The sequence below is a fragment of the Dromiciops gliroides genome, chromosome 4, assembly GCF_019393635.1.
Source record: "Dromiciops gliroides isolate mDroGli1 chromosome 4, mDroGli1.pri, whole genome shotgun sequence".
NCBI classification, from domain to species: Eukaryota; Metazoa; Chordata; class Mammalia; order Microbiotheria; family Microbiotheriidae; genus Dromiciops; species Dromiciops gliroides.
Window position 1 is genome coordinate 254,079,242 of NC_057864.1, and position 17,068 is coordinate 254,096,309.

General features: G+C 41.1%; 1 protein-coding gene across 1 annotated transcript in view; it reads right to left on the bottom strand.

Moving 5' to 3' along the window:
- UNC5CL (unc-5 family C-terminal like) overlaps window positions 1-16,615 on the bottom strand; it is a 30,430-nt gene extending 13,815 nt beyond the window's left edge. Inside the window, exon 1 of the mRNA XM_043962332.1 lies at window positions 16,565-16,615. The gene's annotated coding sequence lies outside the window, so the exon portion shown is untranslated. The remainder of the gene's footprint in view (window positions 1-16,564) is intronic.
- Between the last annotated feature and the right edge of the window lie 453 nt (window positions 16,616-17,068).

Genomic DNA, 17,068 nt, shown 5'->3' on the forward strand with positions numbered 1-17,068 from the left:
GGGTTACTCCTAGACTCCAAGAAGCAGCATTTTCCCTCAAGCTCTGGTTTCTGTGCTGATGGAGTAGGGATCAACACTGATTTAGACCTAGAAGGGCCCTGGAGGTGATCTACACCAACACCCTCTTATTGAAGATAAGGAAAATTAAGTCCAAGGTAAAGTGACTTTCTCAGGGTCACACAGGTTATGTATATGACTATTTTATGAATTCACTTAAAATATTGCTTTTATTAGGTCCTGCTTTGTAAGAACTAGGCATTCTATGGGGAGAAGGGTGAACAAAGCATGGTATATGATTGTGATGGTATACTGTTGGGCTGTAACTAATGGTGAAGGGGACAGTTTCTGAGAAGCCTGGGAAGACCCAGTCAAAGGGATGCAGAGTGAAGGGAAACAATTTCCCCCCCTAACATCAATATCATAAAGACAAACAATTTAGAAAGACTTAATATCTCAGATCAATACAATGACCAACAGTGACTGCAAAAGCCCTACAATGACACATGTTCCCCACCTCTTGACAGAGAGGTGACTGACTCAGAGTGCAAAGTGAGATATATTTTTAGATGTAGTCAGTACTGGAACTTGTTTTGCTGGACTATGCATATTTGTTACAAGAATTTTGTTTCTTTCCAGCTGGGGAGAGTATGGAAGGGAGAGGGGCAAATGGGCTTTTGTTCATTTTTTTAAATGAATTTAATTTTTTTAAATGGAAAAATAAAGAACTGGGCAATCAAAAATATTTGTTGAATGATTATCACTTCCCTGCTAAATAGCCCACCAATTAAGTCTAAATTTGTGGATGTGGCTTTCGAGGTCCTCTATAACCTAGTTCCACCCCAGCTAACCTCCTGCTTCACCCCAGTGGACACACTCTGCTCTGGCCAGAACAGGCTCCTCACTAGCCCTAACCCCAATCCCTAAACATGCTAGCTGCTTTATATGCTGTTTCTCTGCCTTAGCTGGTGCTGAAGCAGCTGGTGGCGAAGTGGATACAGCACTGCACCTGGAGTCAGGAAGACCCGAGTTCAAATCCGACCTCAGATGCTTACTTGCTGAGTGACCCCAGGCAGGTCACCTCACCTCTGTCTGCCTCAGTTTTCTCAATCGTAAAATGGACATAATAACAGCACCTACCTCCCAAGGTTTTTGTGAAGATCAAATGATATATTTGTGTAGTGCTTAGTGTAGTGCAGTGGCTGGCACATAGTAGGCACTTTAAAATACTTGTTTCCTTCCTTCGTCTCACTCTGGCATACCTTCTACACCTCTAATCCCTTTCTACCCTAATCCCCCAGACTCCCCAAACTTTAAAAGTCCAGTTCAAATCCCGAATTATCCATGAAATTTTCCAGGATTTCTTCAACCTGTAGCAATCATTCCCTTCTATGAATTCACACAATGCACCACTCAGTACTTTGTTCTTCATGTGTCTTATATGTTTGTTCATCTTGTCTCCCCAATTAGATTGCTACCTTTTCGTGCCTCTAAATTTCTTTTTCATCACCCATCATATGTAGCACAGACCAGACACACTGGCACAATAGCTGGAGGAGGAGTCTTCCAGGAAGCAGCCTCCCTCAGCTCTCCCCCTCCACCCTATCTCACTTTATCAGCCTAGAGCTCTGGGCTCTGCCCTCTCCCCAAACCACACCTCCTCAACCCTTCCCAGCAGGCCCTATCTCTGGCCCCACCCAGTTCCAGGTTCCTAGACCTTCTCCCACAACAACTCCACTTCCTCCACAATCCTCTTTCCCCATGATCTGTCACATCTTGTTCTCCACTACCCAGACCCCTGGCCCTTTTGAAAAATCTTGTCTCCAACCCTCAGAGCTGGAGACAGAATTTTTGCATTTTTAAAAGAGCCTGTGAGAGAGAGGGAGAGAGAGAGAAAGAGACTGCTAAACCCCTCTGAAGGACTTCTTCAATTCTCTCTACTAGTGGCATCCCACTCATCCCTACCCTGGCCCCTGACACTGGTCACTGGTGATATATAGAGGAAGAAAGAGGGGGGGATGCAAAAGGGAGAGGGGAATGTCTTGGTTACTTTTGCTTAGAAATTTAGATCCCTGAGGAAGGAACAAACCTGATAAAATCAGGGCTTTCTCTGCATCTAAGGGCCTGAGATCCAGAGAAGAAGGATGAAATAAACAAGTGGAAACAGAGAGAAAAGAGATTGGGCAGGATTTGAGAGTGGAAAAGAATTTAGTAGAACTAGGGGAGCTGTAGTAACAACAAAAACAACAACAACAACAAAAAAAAAAACCTAGGCAACCCAGAAGAGACCATGAGTGGGGGAGCACTGGAAGATCTGGAACCTGAGGGGAAAGCTAAAGAGAACTGGGGTAAAGAGAGATGGATTGCTTACTGGTAAAGAAACCAAGAGGTCTTAGAAACTGCACTGTACTACAATGGTCCCCACTGATGCACAGACAAGGAGGTTCCTCACTTTTAAGCTTCTCCCTTTACAAACAGCTGCCTATGCTTCTCTGTGTTCTTATACATACACACACACACACACACACACACACACACACACACACGTGCCAGTCTCCTTGGGGAAGAGGTCCTGAGGAGGGAGTCAGTCCAGGGGAGGGGAATCTATGAAGGCATCAGCCCCACTTCATTTCATTCAAACGTTTAGTGCCCACTCTGAGCAGGCATTTGGGGGAGGGGTAAAGAAAGATATGGTCTCCTTGTCCTTGAGCAGCTTACAAAGCAGAGAAAATAAGACAAGCACACCACAGAGCATATAACAGGAGGAAAGGAGAGGGGAACAAACGTTTATTAGACACCTACTATGTACCAGGCACTGTGTTAAGTGCTTTACAAATAACGTTGGGGCAGCTAGATGGTGCAGTGGATAGAGCACCGGCCCTGGAGTCAGGAGTACCTGAGTTCAAATCCAGCCTTAGACACTTAACACTTACTAGCTCTGTGACCCTGGGCAAGTCACTTAACCCCAATTGCCTCACTAAAAAACAAACAAACAAACAAACAAAAAACAAATAACCTCTCATTTGACCCTCTCAGGAGTCAGGAAGGTACAATGGAAAGAGCCCTGGATTTGAAGAGAGAGGGCCTGGGATCTAAACTGGCATAAGTAAGTTACTACCTGTGTGAGTCATTTAACTTCTCCAAGCCTAAGTTTCTCCATTCAAAAGCTGAGGGAGTTGGACTAGACAATCTCAGTTCCTTGCAGCTCTAAATCTAAGATCCTATTAAGTGGTTCAAACAATATGCCCTCAGAAGATGGAAGAAGACCCCAATCTGACTGGGAGGGAAGAGGGATGTGAGGTGCATAGAGGAGGAAAGTCTATATGAGATGGGCCTTGAAGGATGAGTATGATTTCAAGTGACAGCAGAATCACCTCCCCTTCTATTCCTCTCCTCCCAGCTCAGAGTTCATTCCAGGCATAGGGGGTTGGGTAGCACAAAGGCATGGAGGGAAGAGATGGAGGGTGTGGAGTAAGTACAAGAATAAGAGTAAAAATAACAAAAGAACAAGAAGAGCCAGTATTTATATAGTCGATGCTTTAAGGTTTGACCTCTGTTTCCTAGAGTGCCTCTCCCATATTAAGATGCAGTTATTGGGGCAGCTAGGTGGCACAGTGGATAATGCACTGGTCCTGGAGTCAGGAGGACTTGAGTTCAAATCTGGCCTCAGACACTTGATACTTACTAGCTGTGTGACCCTGGGCAAGTCACTTAACCCCCATTGCCCTGCCAAAAAGAAACAAAAACCAAAACCAAAAAATAACAACAACAAAGCAACAACCAAAAAAAAGATGTAGTTACTGACCTCCCAGGCTTCCTTTAGGTTCCAACTAAAACCTACCTTCTACAGGAAGTCTTTCCTGATTCTCTCCCTTTTTCCCTGACATATGCTGATTCTCTCCTTCCCAAAGAGGCAAATTGTACAGGTTGTCCCAAAAGTCTTGGTGCAATTTTAGCTCTTAAAGCTACTTGGTATGTATCTGGTAACTTTATATTTTTGCTACCTATATTTTATATATACTTGTTGTCTCCTCTATTAGAATGTAACCTTAGACAGGAGTAATGGAGTCAAGATGCGAAAGTGAAAAGCAGCATTTTTGTCTCTTTCTCCCAACATCACCTTCTCTCCCACCCCCCACCCCCATTTCCAGAAACCTAGATGCACCAAATTGAATTCTGTTTGGGGAAAATAAGAATAAGTCACAATGAGTCATTTTCCCAGTCCAGCATACTTAAGTAGATAGACAGAGAGGTATTCGGATGCTGGGAGGCGGGGGGAGGTGGCAGGGGTGCAGTAATGACAACAGGTCATAGCTTCAGAGGAAATGGCAACTGTTGGCAACAGTGGTAAGGAGCAGCCTAGTGCCCAGACTAGACAGAAGGGGATCCCAGGGATCCCCTGAATTGCTACTTGGCACAGGGATGGGTGTCATTTAGAAATTTTGTTCTCCTTTGCCCTGTTACAGGTCATAGTTCTAGGGCGAGGAGGAACAGGCCCAATCACATGGGCCCTATCTGTGTAAGGAACCATAGCTATATGGCTTTGAGACCAAGAACAGAGTGGGGACTCAGTTCTAACCTTTAGACCTGAACATAAACCTTCAGAGGATTAAACTGTGGCAAGAGACCAAAACCAAGGACAAACCAGGAATTCAACTGTACTGAACCTAAATAATATACCCACAAGCTATGATGGAGTCTAGCAGTAGACAATAGAAATTCAACCAAGGAAAAGCCAACAGACTCAAACTGGGTCAGGAATTTGCAAAAACACAGACCAGATGGGCAATGAACAGACCTCTCCCTGGATCAGACCACTTTGGAAGCACTGAAAACTTACAGGGCCCCAGACTGAGCTGTGAAAACAGCAGAAGAACATTAAAGACAGAAGCTCAGGCCAGACATTCCCTAAAAAGGTGAGCTGAGCTTAACTCTAATATAAAGTCTAAAGTCAAGAAATAGATTGGAAAAAATGTGCAAACAACGAAAAAAGAACTTAACCATAAAAAACCAATACTGTGATGGGGAAGCTCAAGACACAAATTCAGAAGATAATGACTTAAAAATATGTACAAGCAAAGCCTTAAAGAAAAGATTCCTAGAAGAATTAAAGAGATTTTTTAAAGGGAGCAAAAATAGATAAGTGGAGGGGGTGGGGCAGGGAATGAGAGTTACAACAAAAAAATTATGAGAAAAGATTTAACACCTGGAGAAAGAGGTACCAAAAACACTAAAGAAAATAACTCCTTAAAAATAAAAATTGGCCAAATGGTAAAAAGAGGTATAAAACCCTAATGAAGCAAATAATGTATTAAAAATTAGCACCAAATGGAAGCTAATAATTCCATGAGACATCAAGAAACAATAAAACAAAGTCAAATTATTAAAAAATAGAATATGTAAAATATCTCTTAGAAAAATAATTGACCTAGAAAATTGATTTATGAAAGATAATTTTTGTTTGTTTTTATTTTGGTTTTTGGAGGCAATCAGGGTTAAGTGCCTAGGGTCACAGAGTTAAGTGTTAAGTGTCTGAGGCTGGATTTGAAGTCAGGTCCTCCTGACTCCAGGGCTAGTGCTCTTTACACTGTGCCACCTAGCTGCCCCTATGAGAGATAATTTTAAAAGTATTAGACTTACTTAAAAGCCATGATTTTAAAAAGACCTTAACCCAAAAAGCCATGTCAAATATATATCAAGAAGTGATAAGAAAAATTATCCAGATATGTTGGAAATAAAGGGCAAAGTAGAAATTGAAAGATTCTATCAATTGCCTCCTGAAAAAGATCCCAAAATTAAAACTCACAGGAATATTATAGGCCAAATCCAAAGCTTCCAGGTCAGGGAGAAAATACTGTAAGTAGGAAGAAATGTACATTTAAATATCATGGAGCCACAGTCAGAATCACACAAAATATAACAGCTACCACAATAACAAAGCAGAGGGCTTAAAATATGATATACTGTAAGGCAAAGCATTTAGGATCACAACCCAAAATAAACTACCCAGCAAAACTACCTATAATTCTACAGGGTGGGGAGGAAATGGAAATTTAATGAAATGGAGGACTTTCAAAAATCCAAATGAAAAAAACAGAGGTGACTAGTAAATTGACATTCCAACACAACAATCAAGAGAAGCATAAAAGGTAAACATGAGTGAAAAATCATAAGGGACTTAAAACGGATATAAACAGGCAGTTTTCAGAAGAAGAAATCAAAGCTCTCCATATTTATATAAAAGTGCTCTAAATCACTATGGATTAAAGAAAGGCAAATTAAAGCAACTGTGAGGTACCACCTCACACCTCTCAGAAATGACAAATGCTGGAGGGGATGAGGGGGAAAAAGGTACACTAATGAATTATTGGTGGACTAGTGAACCACTCTAATCATTATGGAGAACAATTTGGAGCTAAGTCCAAAGTGCATACCCTTTAACCCAGCCATACTACTCCAAAAAGACCAAAGCAAAAAGAAAAAGGACTCATATGTACAAAAATATTTATAGTAACTCTTTTTGAAGTGACAAAGAATTGGAAACTTAGATGATGCCCATTAGTTGGGGAATGGTTAAACAAGCTATGGTATATGAATGTGATAGAATATTACTGTGCTATAAGAAATTATGCAAGAGATGGTTTCAGAAAGACCTAAGAAATTTTACATGAACTGATGCAAAGTAAAGTGGGCAAAACCAGAAAAATAATTTATACTGTAATAGCAATATTATAAAGAAAATCAACTGTGGAAAAACTTGATAACTTTGATCAATACTATGAACCCACCACCATTCCAAAGGGTCCACCACCCCCAGATAGAAAGCTGATAGACCTAGAGTATAGATTGAAACCTCTGTGTGTGTGTGTGTGTGTGTGTGTTTTACATAACTTCATATTTGTAATGGATTTTCTATCTCTTGCCTTCTCAATGCGTAGGAAAGTGGGTAGAGGAAGGAAAGAATCTGGAACAGAAAATGAAGGAGGAATAAAATTTGAAACTCAAAACTTTAAATAAAAATGCTTATTATTTTTTTTTTAATTTGAGGTTTTGTTTAAAAGAATGTAAGGGGCAGCTAGGTGGTGCAGTGGATAAAGCACAAGCCCTGGATTCAGGAGGACCTGAGTTCAAATCCAGCCTCAGACACTTGATACCTACTAGCTGTGTGACCCTGGGCAAGTCACTTGACCCCAATTGCCTCACCCCCCCCAAAAAAAAAGAATGTAAGCCCCCTGAGAGTAAAAATTGTTTTACTCTTTGTATTTATGTCCCCAGTGCCTAGCATAGTGTCCAACTCATGGCTGTTATTTTTCAATCATGTCCAACTCATTGTGACCCCATGGATTATAGCACACCAGGCCCTCCTATCCTCCCCTATCTCCCAAAGTCTGTCCAATATTTCCATGACTATCTATCTCATCCTCTGCTATCCTCTTCTCCTTTTGACTTCAAGCTTTCCCAACATCATAATGAGTCCTGTCTCTTCATTACATGGTCAAAGTATTTAAGCTTCAGCTTCAGTATTTGACCTTCCAGTGAATAATCTGAAATAATTTCTTTAAATATTGACTGATATGATATCCTTGCTGTCTAGGGCACTTTCAAAAGTCTTCTCCACCACAATTTGATAATATTGATTCTGTGACACAGCTCTCGTTATAGTCCAACTCTCACAGTCATACATTGTTACTGGAAAAACCATAGCTTTGACTATATGGACCTTTGTCAGCAAGGTGATGTCTCTGCTTTTTACTTTGCTGTCCATATTTGCCATAGCTTTCCTTCCAAGGAGCAAGCATCTTTTCATTTCATGGCTCCAGTTGTTGTCTACAATGATCATTGAGCCCAAGAATATAAAATCCAAAGCTGCTTCCATTTCTTCTTCTTCTATTTATCAGGAAGTGATGGAACCAGTTGCCGAGCTCTTAGGGAGTCTTTTAATGTTAAGCTTCAAGCCAGCTTTTACACTCTCCTCTTTCACCCTTATCAAGATGCTTCTTAATTCTTCTTTATTTTTTGCCATAAGAATGACATCATCTGTATATGTGAAATGGTTTATATTTTTCCTGCCAATCTTAATTCTGGTTTTTTATTCATCCATCCTGGCATTTAGCAAGATGGCCTCTGCTTATAAATTAAATAAATAAGCTGACAAATCCCAATCTTAAAACAATCAGTTGTCCCATGTTTGGTTCTAAGTGTTGTTTCTTGGTCCACATACAAGTTCCTCAGAAGATATGTGATATTTAAAATCTAGATTGTGTGATCACCTTAAATTAGAAGGTTCAGCACCAGTCTTTGGGCATTAAACATTTATTAAAGCATACAGATATTCACAAGGAGTTCAGAAAGTTAAGAAAAAAGAAGTCCTACCTAGCCTACAGTTCCAGCCTGGTTGGGTTCTTCCTCAAGTCCTCCTCCACAAGCCTGCTTTAATCAGGAACTCCTCAGCAAGCTGATTGTGGAAGCTTTTTATAGGTCTGGAACAGAGGCAGTCCTTACACACTGCTTCAAGGTGATTGGTTGCTGTCCTCCAAATCCATTGGTTTTGAAGGTGTTCTCAAGTTGAATTCACAGTCTAGCTTCTGAGAACAATACCTTCTTAAGGGATAGTCAGGTGTGATTACAATCCAGTTAACTAATCAGCAGTCAATCACTCTCACTTGATTCAATCAGTCTATATTAATCTCCAGGTGGGTCTTTGAGTATCTGCTAAATCCCATTATTTCATCACAGACATGTAAGATGAGCTGGTACTCCCACCTCTGTGAGGACTTGCCACATTTTGTTGTGATCCACACAGTCAACAGCTTTACTATAGCCAATGAAGCAGAAATAAATGTTATTTTTTTTTCCTGGAACTCCATTGCTTTCTCCATAATACAGTGAATGTTGGCAATTTGGTCTCTACTTTCTCTGCCTCTTTGAAAACCAGCCTGGCGCTCTGGTAATTCTCAATTCACATATTGCTGAAGCCCATCTTGCAGAATCTTAAGCTTAAACTTGCTGGGAGATGAAATGAGAGTAATTGTTCAATAATTTGAACATTCTTTGGCATTACCCTTCTGTAGGTTTGGGATGTAAACTGATCTTTTCAAATCCAGTGGCCACTGCTGAGTTTTCCAAATTTGCTGGCATATTAAGTAGTAGCACTATAATAGCATCATCTTTTAGGGTTTTAGGGTGAGGCAGTTGGGGTTAAGTGACTTGCCCAGAGTCACACAACTAGTAAGTGTTAAGTGTCTGAGACCAGATTTGAACTCAGGTCCTCCTGAATGCAGGGCCGGTGCTCTATCCACTGCGCCACCTAGCTGCCCCTCTTTTAGGGTTTTAAATAACTCAGCTGGAATTCCATCATCTCCACTAGCCTTATAGTTAGCAATACTTCCTAAGGCCCACTTGACTTCATTCTCCAGGATATCTGGCTCTCAATCAGTGGTTATCAATGATATTAAGATTTTTCTTGTAGAGTTCTTCTGTATATTCTTCCTATCTCTTCTTTTTTTTTCTTTTGTGGGGCAATGAGGGTTAAGTGACTTGCCCAGGGTCACACAGCTAGTAGGTGTCAAGTGTCTGAGGCCAGATTTGAACTCAGGTTCTCCTGAATCCAGGGTTGGTGCTTTATCCACTGCATCACCTAGTTACCCCCTTCCTGTCTCTTCTTAATCTCTTCTATTTCTGTTAAGTCCCTACTATTTTTGTCTTTTTCATGTCCATTTTTGCATGAAACATTCCCTTGATATCTGTAATTTTCTTTTTTTTTTCTTTTTTTTTTTGGTGAGGCAATTGGGGTTAAGTGACTTGACCAGGGTCACACAGCTAGTTAAGTGTTAAGTGTCTGAGGCCAGATCCGAACTCAGGTACTCCTGACTCCAGGGCCGATGCTCCATCCACTGGGCCACCTAGCTGCCCCTGCAATTTTCTTAAAGAGAGCTCGCCTTTCCCAGTCTATTGTTTTATTTATTTACTTTGATGATTTAAGAAAACTTTATCTGTCCTTGTTATTCTCTGGAATTATGCATTCAATTAGGTATATCTTTCACTTTCTCTTTTTGTTTTTTGGTTTTTTTGGCTGGACAATGAGAGTTAAGTGACTTGCCCAGAGTTACACAGCTAATAGGTGTCAAGTGGCTGATGTCCAGATTTGAACTCAGGTCCTCCTGAATGCAGGGCTGGTGCTTTAGACATTGCTCCACCTAATTGCCCCCTTATTTTTTGCTTTCCTTCTTTCCTCAGCTATTTCTTTTTTCTTTTAATAAAGTATTTTATTTATTTTTTTCTCCTTACATGTAAAGATAGTTCTCAACTTTTGTTTATACAAGCTTTCCAATTTCAGATTATTTTCTCCCTCCCTCCCCTCCCTGCCCCCTCCCCTAAACAGCAGGTAATCTGATATAGGTTTTATATATATATAAAATAACATTAAACATATTTCTGCATTAGTCATGTTATAAGAGAAAAATCAGAGCAATGAGGAAAAACCTCAAAATAGAAAAACAACAGCATCAAAAACAAAAGAAATAGTATGGTTCATTCAGCATCTATACGCCACAGTTCTTTTTTTTTCCCTGGATTTGGAGATCCTCTTCTATCATGGGTTCCCTGGAACTCTTCTGTACCATTGCACTGGTGAGAAGAATATAGTCCATCACAGTAGATCACCACACAATGTTGATGATACTGTGTACAATGTTCTTCTGGTTCTGCTCCTCTCACTCATCATCAGCCCACTCCCCAGCTATTTCTAAAGCCTCACCAGACAGCCATTTTACTTTCTTGTTCTTTTTTTTGGAATTTTTTTTGGGGTTGCTGCTTCCTGTACAATATTTCAAACTTCTGTGAATAGTTCTTCAGGCACTGTATCTACCAGATCTAATCCTTTAAATCTATTCATCACTTCTACTTTATATTCATGAAGGATATTATTTAGGTCATACCTATATGATCTGATGGTTTTCCCTACTTTCTTCAATTTAAATCTGTATTTTGTAACAAGAAGCTTATGATCTGAGCCATGGTCAGTTCCAGGTCTTGTTTTAATCGACTGTATAGAGCTCATAGTAGGTACAAGAAATAAATGCTTATTAATTCTTTTTCCTATTTATTGGTCCTGAATAAATGGGACCTCTACTAATAGGGGCTCTAATCTAAACCTTCTCCCTACTCTTTCCAACTTTTTGCACTACAGACCACTCCCATGGCACTGAGTGATGGTTTTCTTATGGTCCTTAAATCACTGAGCAGAAAGGAGAAGTAGGCTGACTTTTTGCTGCTGTCACTTTGCCACTCTTACTCAGCAAGTTCTCCTTTTGAAGTTCACTCCATCCATCTTTATCACTCAGTGGAACTCTTGTCACAGTGATCTACCATGCTCTCTAGGTGCATTTCCCCTCCTTTCTCAGGGAATTCAGTAGTTTGCTCTTAGCCTTCTCAGGGACTTTAATATACATGTTGACGTATCCTCAATCACCCTGACCTCCCAGTTCATCAACTTTCTGAGTTTTTGTAATTTCCTTGTCTTTGTTTTAGTCATAGTAGAGGTAATAATAATTAATGATAGCCTGTTAAAGTTTTGTAAATCACTTTGTAAATATCTCATTTGATCCTCATGACCACTCTGGGAGGGAGATACTGTTATTATCCCCACTTTACAGATGAGGAAAGTGAGGCAGACAGAGGTCAAGTGACTTATCCAAAGTCATACAGGTGGTAAGTGCATGAGGCTGGATTTGAATTCTGGTCTTCCTGACTCCAGGTGGCATTCTATTCACTGGGCCACCTAAGTGCCTTTGACCATTGCCTATACTTTTTCTACTTTCATAATTTTAATATCTGAAATTTCTCTCAGACTTCCATCTCTTTTTGTGTTACAGCATCACTACATCATGGAATAGGTGAAATTTCATATATTTAGGAAGAGTGTGTATCTTTTTGATCTTCCTCTGTCTCCTTTCTCTTAAATTTAGCCCTCATCCTCACTGTAACCTCCAGTTCTTCATGTTCTACAAGTGTATCACCCTTGATCTGACCTCTATTCCCTCCCTTCATAATCTTGGCCCTCTGGTCAACCAGTTCAGTCATACTATCATCTTAGTTACTTTTGATTCTTTTGATCCCCTGTCCCATTGCCAATTATACCTTACCTAACCCCAACCTGCCACCATTCATCTTCTCCGCTCCTATTCATTCAGATGCTGCTGGAATCAGTAAAAATGTATGTTATCTAATCTCAACTAGGCCCTCACTTCTGCACACAATTGTTTTTTATTCTTTCTCAATGGACTCTCTATCACACTTTCCCTTGTTATTTGGAACATTTTCCTCAATGTAAAGCACTATTTACCCAACTACCCACCAATCCCCCTGCCTCAAGTTAAGGACCTTGTCTCCATCTTTGTTGGGGGGAGAAAGGTCAGCTGTCATAGGCTTTCTCTTTCCTCCTATGCCACATATCAAAATCCCCCTTCAGCATCAGCCCCAGCACCACCCTTTCTTTCCTCCTTTCTTCCAGGTACTGATGAAATGGACCTTCTCCTTGACAAGATTAATTACTTTACTTGTGCTCCTCTGGGACCTGCTCCCTTTGTTCATTCTTTTATCTTTAATCTCTCCTTTTTCACTGGCTCCATCTCTGTCACCCACAAACAATCCCAGGACTCCCCCATCCTTAAACAAAAAAACTTTCCCTTGACCCTGATGTCCCCTCAAGTGATTATCCTTTAACCCTGTCTTCCCTGCTTTCCTGCTTCCCTGTCTTCTTTCAAAAGTACCAGCTAAAATCTCACCTTCTATAAGAAACCTTTGGTGCAGCTAGGTGGCACAGTGGATAAAGCACTGGCCCTGGATTCAGGAGGACCTGAGTTCAAATTCGGCCTCAGACACTTGACACTAACTGTATGACCCTGGGCAAGTCACTTAACCCTAATTGCCAAAGAAGAAGAAAAAGAAATCTTTTCTGGTTCCTCTTCATTCTAATGCATTCTTCTGTTGATCATTTCCAATTTCTCCTGTACATAGTTTGTACATAATTGTTTGCATGTTGTCTTCCCTATTAGACTGTGAACTCTTAAAGAGAAAAGACGGTCTTTGGACTTTGTCCCCAGTGTTTAGCATAATGCCTGCCACATAGTAGGCACTTAAATGCTTATGGACTGACTGACTTAACCTGTTACTCTCTTACAATCTCACTTCCAGCCCCATCTCTCAACTGAAAGTGTTCTCACCAGGGTTATAAATGATTTTTAACAGCCAAATCCAATAGCTATTTCTCAGCTTTCATTATAGCCTTTGCAGGTTTTAAAGCTTTCAACAACCCCAGTCTCCCGCATATTCATTTCTCTCTTGGATGCTGTGACACTGCTCTTTCTTGGTTCTCCTCCCAACCTATCTGGCCATTCCATCTCAATTTCCTTCTCTGGAGCAGCATTCTTCTCTCAAAACACTAAATACAGGCATATTCCAAGGTTCTGTTTTGGATCCCTTACTCATCAATTCCTACACTCTCCTCCTTAGCAATCTCATCAGCTCCCATGGATTCAATGATTAACTCTGCCAATGACTCTGAAACCTATATATCCAGTCCCAAACTTATATACATATATGAAACTTAACATGTCCAAAATAAAACTCATTTTTGCCCCTAAGCCATCTCTCCTCCAATTCTTCAGGGGGACAGGGGAAGAAGAAACAGGAAAGGTGAAAAACACCATTATTCTAATCACTTACGTTCACAAATTTATATCCTTGGCTCTTCTCTCCCCCTTTTTTCTCATATCCAATCAGTCAATAAGTCTCATAGATTCTACCTCTGCAACATTTCTTACATGCCCCCTTTTCTCCACAGATATGCCCATTACCTTAGTTCAGATTCTCATCATCTTTCATCTGGACTCCTTCATTCACTTCCTAATTGGTCTCTTTGCTTTTAAACCCCCACCCCTTCCAAATATAACCTCTTCCAAACTGATATTTCTTTTTTTTTTTTTTTTTAGTGAGGCAATTGGGGTTAAGTGACTTGCCCAGGGTCACACAGCTAGTAAGTGTCAAGTGTCTGAGGCCGGATTTGAACTCAGGTCCTCCTGACTCCAGGGCCAGTGCTTTATCCACCGCGCCATCTAGCTGCCCCCAAACTGATATTTCAACAACACGGATCTGATTATGTCACTTCCCCACCAATTCAAAAATCATCAATGGCTCCCTAGTGCTACAAATATATTGCTTCCTGTAGAGTACAGTTTAGGTACTACTTCCTAGATGCGACTTTTCCTGATTCCCATAAAGGTTAGTAAGTAACTAAGTAAGAAAAGTAAGAATTCTCTCCCTCTTGAAATTACTTTGAATTTACTTATCTTTGTACATGTTTTTATAAACCACTCCTCCTCCTTAAGGATAACATGTATTCCCTGAAGGCAGATTGTTTCCTTTATATCTTTGCACCCCAAGTATCAAGTACAGTGTATTCTACATAGTAGGAACTTAACATGTGTTTGTTGAATTGAGAAATGGAGAAATAAATGAGGAAGGAGGCTTCCAGGCCAAAGAAAGAGTGGGTAGTAGGGATGTTAGTGGCTCTCCAAGAATCTTCTTCCTCACCCTGAGGCTCTCTCCTCCCTATCTAAGAAAAACAAACACCTTAGAAACATAAGTAGAAGTAAATATTTAAAAAAAAAAACATAAATATTAGGGGCAGCTAGGTGGCGCAGTGGATAAAACACTGGTCCTGGATTCAGGAGTACCTGAGTTCAAATCCGGCCTCTGACACTAGACACTTACTAGCCGTGTGACCCTGGGCAAGTCACTTAACCCTCATTGCCTTGCAGAACAAAACAAAACAAAAAACCATAAATATTAAATGGAATTAACCAACAAAAGAAGAGGAAAGACTCCTTAGCTCTGTGGTTGAGGGCATTCCCATCTCTTCGCTATCATCGGCAAAGGGCCAGGGACTTATAGTGGGTTAGGGTTTAGTTTGGAGAAGGAAAGCACGTGTGGTCTGTGTTGTTTCCATTGCAGCAAACTTCCTGGGGCCTCACAAGATCAGAGTCCAAATCCCCTTTATGCCAAGAGATTGTCAAAGGGATGTGTAGGCATTATGCAAGGGAGTGTCCCCTTTCCCAATCTATCAGCCCTTAGATAAATAGGGCCTCTTGTCAGAGAATTGGAGTTTGAATCTTGGTCCCTGCTACTTAGACTTGTGAGATACTGGGCAAATCACTTCCCCGTCTAGGCATCAGTTTCCTCATCTATAAAATGACAGGGTTGGACTACAAGGTTTCTAAAGCAATAACCCTGTGATTCTCTACCATCTCCTTCTCTCCTCCCTAAAATAAAGCTTCAATATGGAGGAAGAAGGATGAGGGTGGGGTGATGGAGTAGAGAAGTCATCCCATCTATTCCCCACTTCATCCTAGTCTAGAAGTTTAAAAGATGGAGACATCCCCTTCCCATCATCACCTACAAAAGCTCACTCCCCCTTCATTTCAATCTTTGAGAAATTACTTAGCTCCAACTAAATGTGGATACTTTAGATATGGAGAAAAAACTCTGGCCTGATGATGGCCAGACACCCCAAACTCATTTTATAACCTTTCCTGTTCTCATTCAGAAGCCCAAAGTCTACAACTCAATCTGAGTTGGAAATTCCACCCATCCCCACCTCCACCCCCCAAGTTGAGGATGGATTTGAATTCTTCCTACCACTTTTTACTGCCTCTCCTCCCCAGCCATTGTGGCATAGTAAACAGAGGGAGAGCCTCAAAGCCAAGAAAACCTGAGCTCAAGTACTGAATCCGATACACCCTGGATGCATGAACCTCCCGTTGCTCTAGATCCTAGCTTCCTAAACTGTGGGTCTCTGGGTAGCAAAACCAAATGTGGGGCGTCATGAAAAATTTGGCGACAGAAAAAGGTTATACACACCTATCATTTACCTATATGTATGTATATATTATATATACCTATTTTATATACCTATATCCCTGAGGTTGTGTAAAAATTTCTGGGGTGCAAAAGGGTCATGAGTAGTGGAAAAAGTTTAAGAAGCCCCACTCTAGGCAACTCTCTAAGATTATTTGTAGCAAAGGTGCTAACCTGAACCGATACAGGAAGTTTCTTCACCTACATATCAATGAAATCACAGGTCCAGTCCCTTTTCCTTCCCTATCTCCCCAGAGCAATTTACCTAGAAGTTGCTGGGAACTTGAAAGCCTCTCCCTACCTTCCTCATCACTCCTTCCCCAATTAGGCACCCCTATTGAGTAGACATGCTCATGACCCCCAACCCAAGATTGCAGCCCTGCCTTAGAAAAAGTGCCCAGACTATAAGATGCCAAAATAATACCTAGGAGCCTACATGTTGCCAGTGAATACAGAATAGAAATTTCAGGTCAAAATATCCAGACATCTGTCTAGACTCTGCCGACCTGCCCAGTCCCCACCTAACCCTTTCTGCCTTTGCCCTTCTCCCCCTTTCTTGGTCATACCAACATGGGTCCCTCTATTTACCTGTGCCCTGTTGAGTCTATATTGGCATACTCATCAGCCATATATGCCCCAACCCCACACTTACCTAATTATTCTGAAGACCGGAGTTCACCTGGGTCTTCAAGGAGTTAAAGCAGTAGCTACAAGAAAAGTAAAAATGGAATGAAGTAGGGAAGTGGAATCTAGACTGAGGGTGTGGCCTGAGGCTTCCTGGCATAGTCCCTGGTTCCTCCTCCATAATCCCTTAAAAGGAAAGTAGGAGCAAATCTTATTTTTTAGGGAAAAGAACAGTCTCAGAGTTCAGTAACATTGAAGCAGAGAGACCCAGAGGATGGCCAAGAATGCCAAAAGCCCATGGTCTTGCCTGTCCACATAATCTTGGGTGGTCCTGTGGTTTGGGGAGGGGGAAAGAAAGAGGAGGAAGAAATCTGCTCAGGTGAATCAGCTAAAAACCTTGCCCTTCTACCCCCTCTAGTGGTCCATGGTTGAATTATTATTCAACCTTGCATGGATCTCCCTCTTTGCTGACACTCCAGAATGCCACAGGGCAAAATGGTGTTGATGCCCATTCTCAAGTAGAATAAATTTA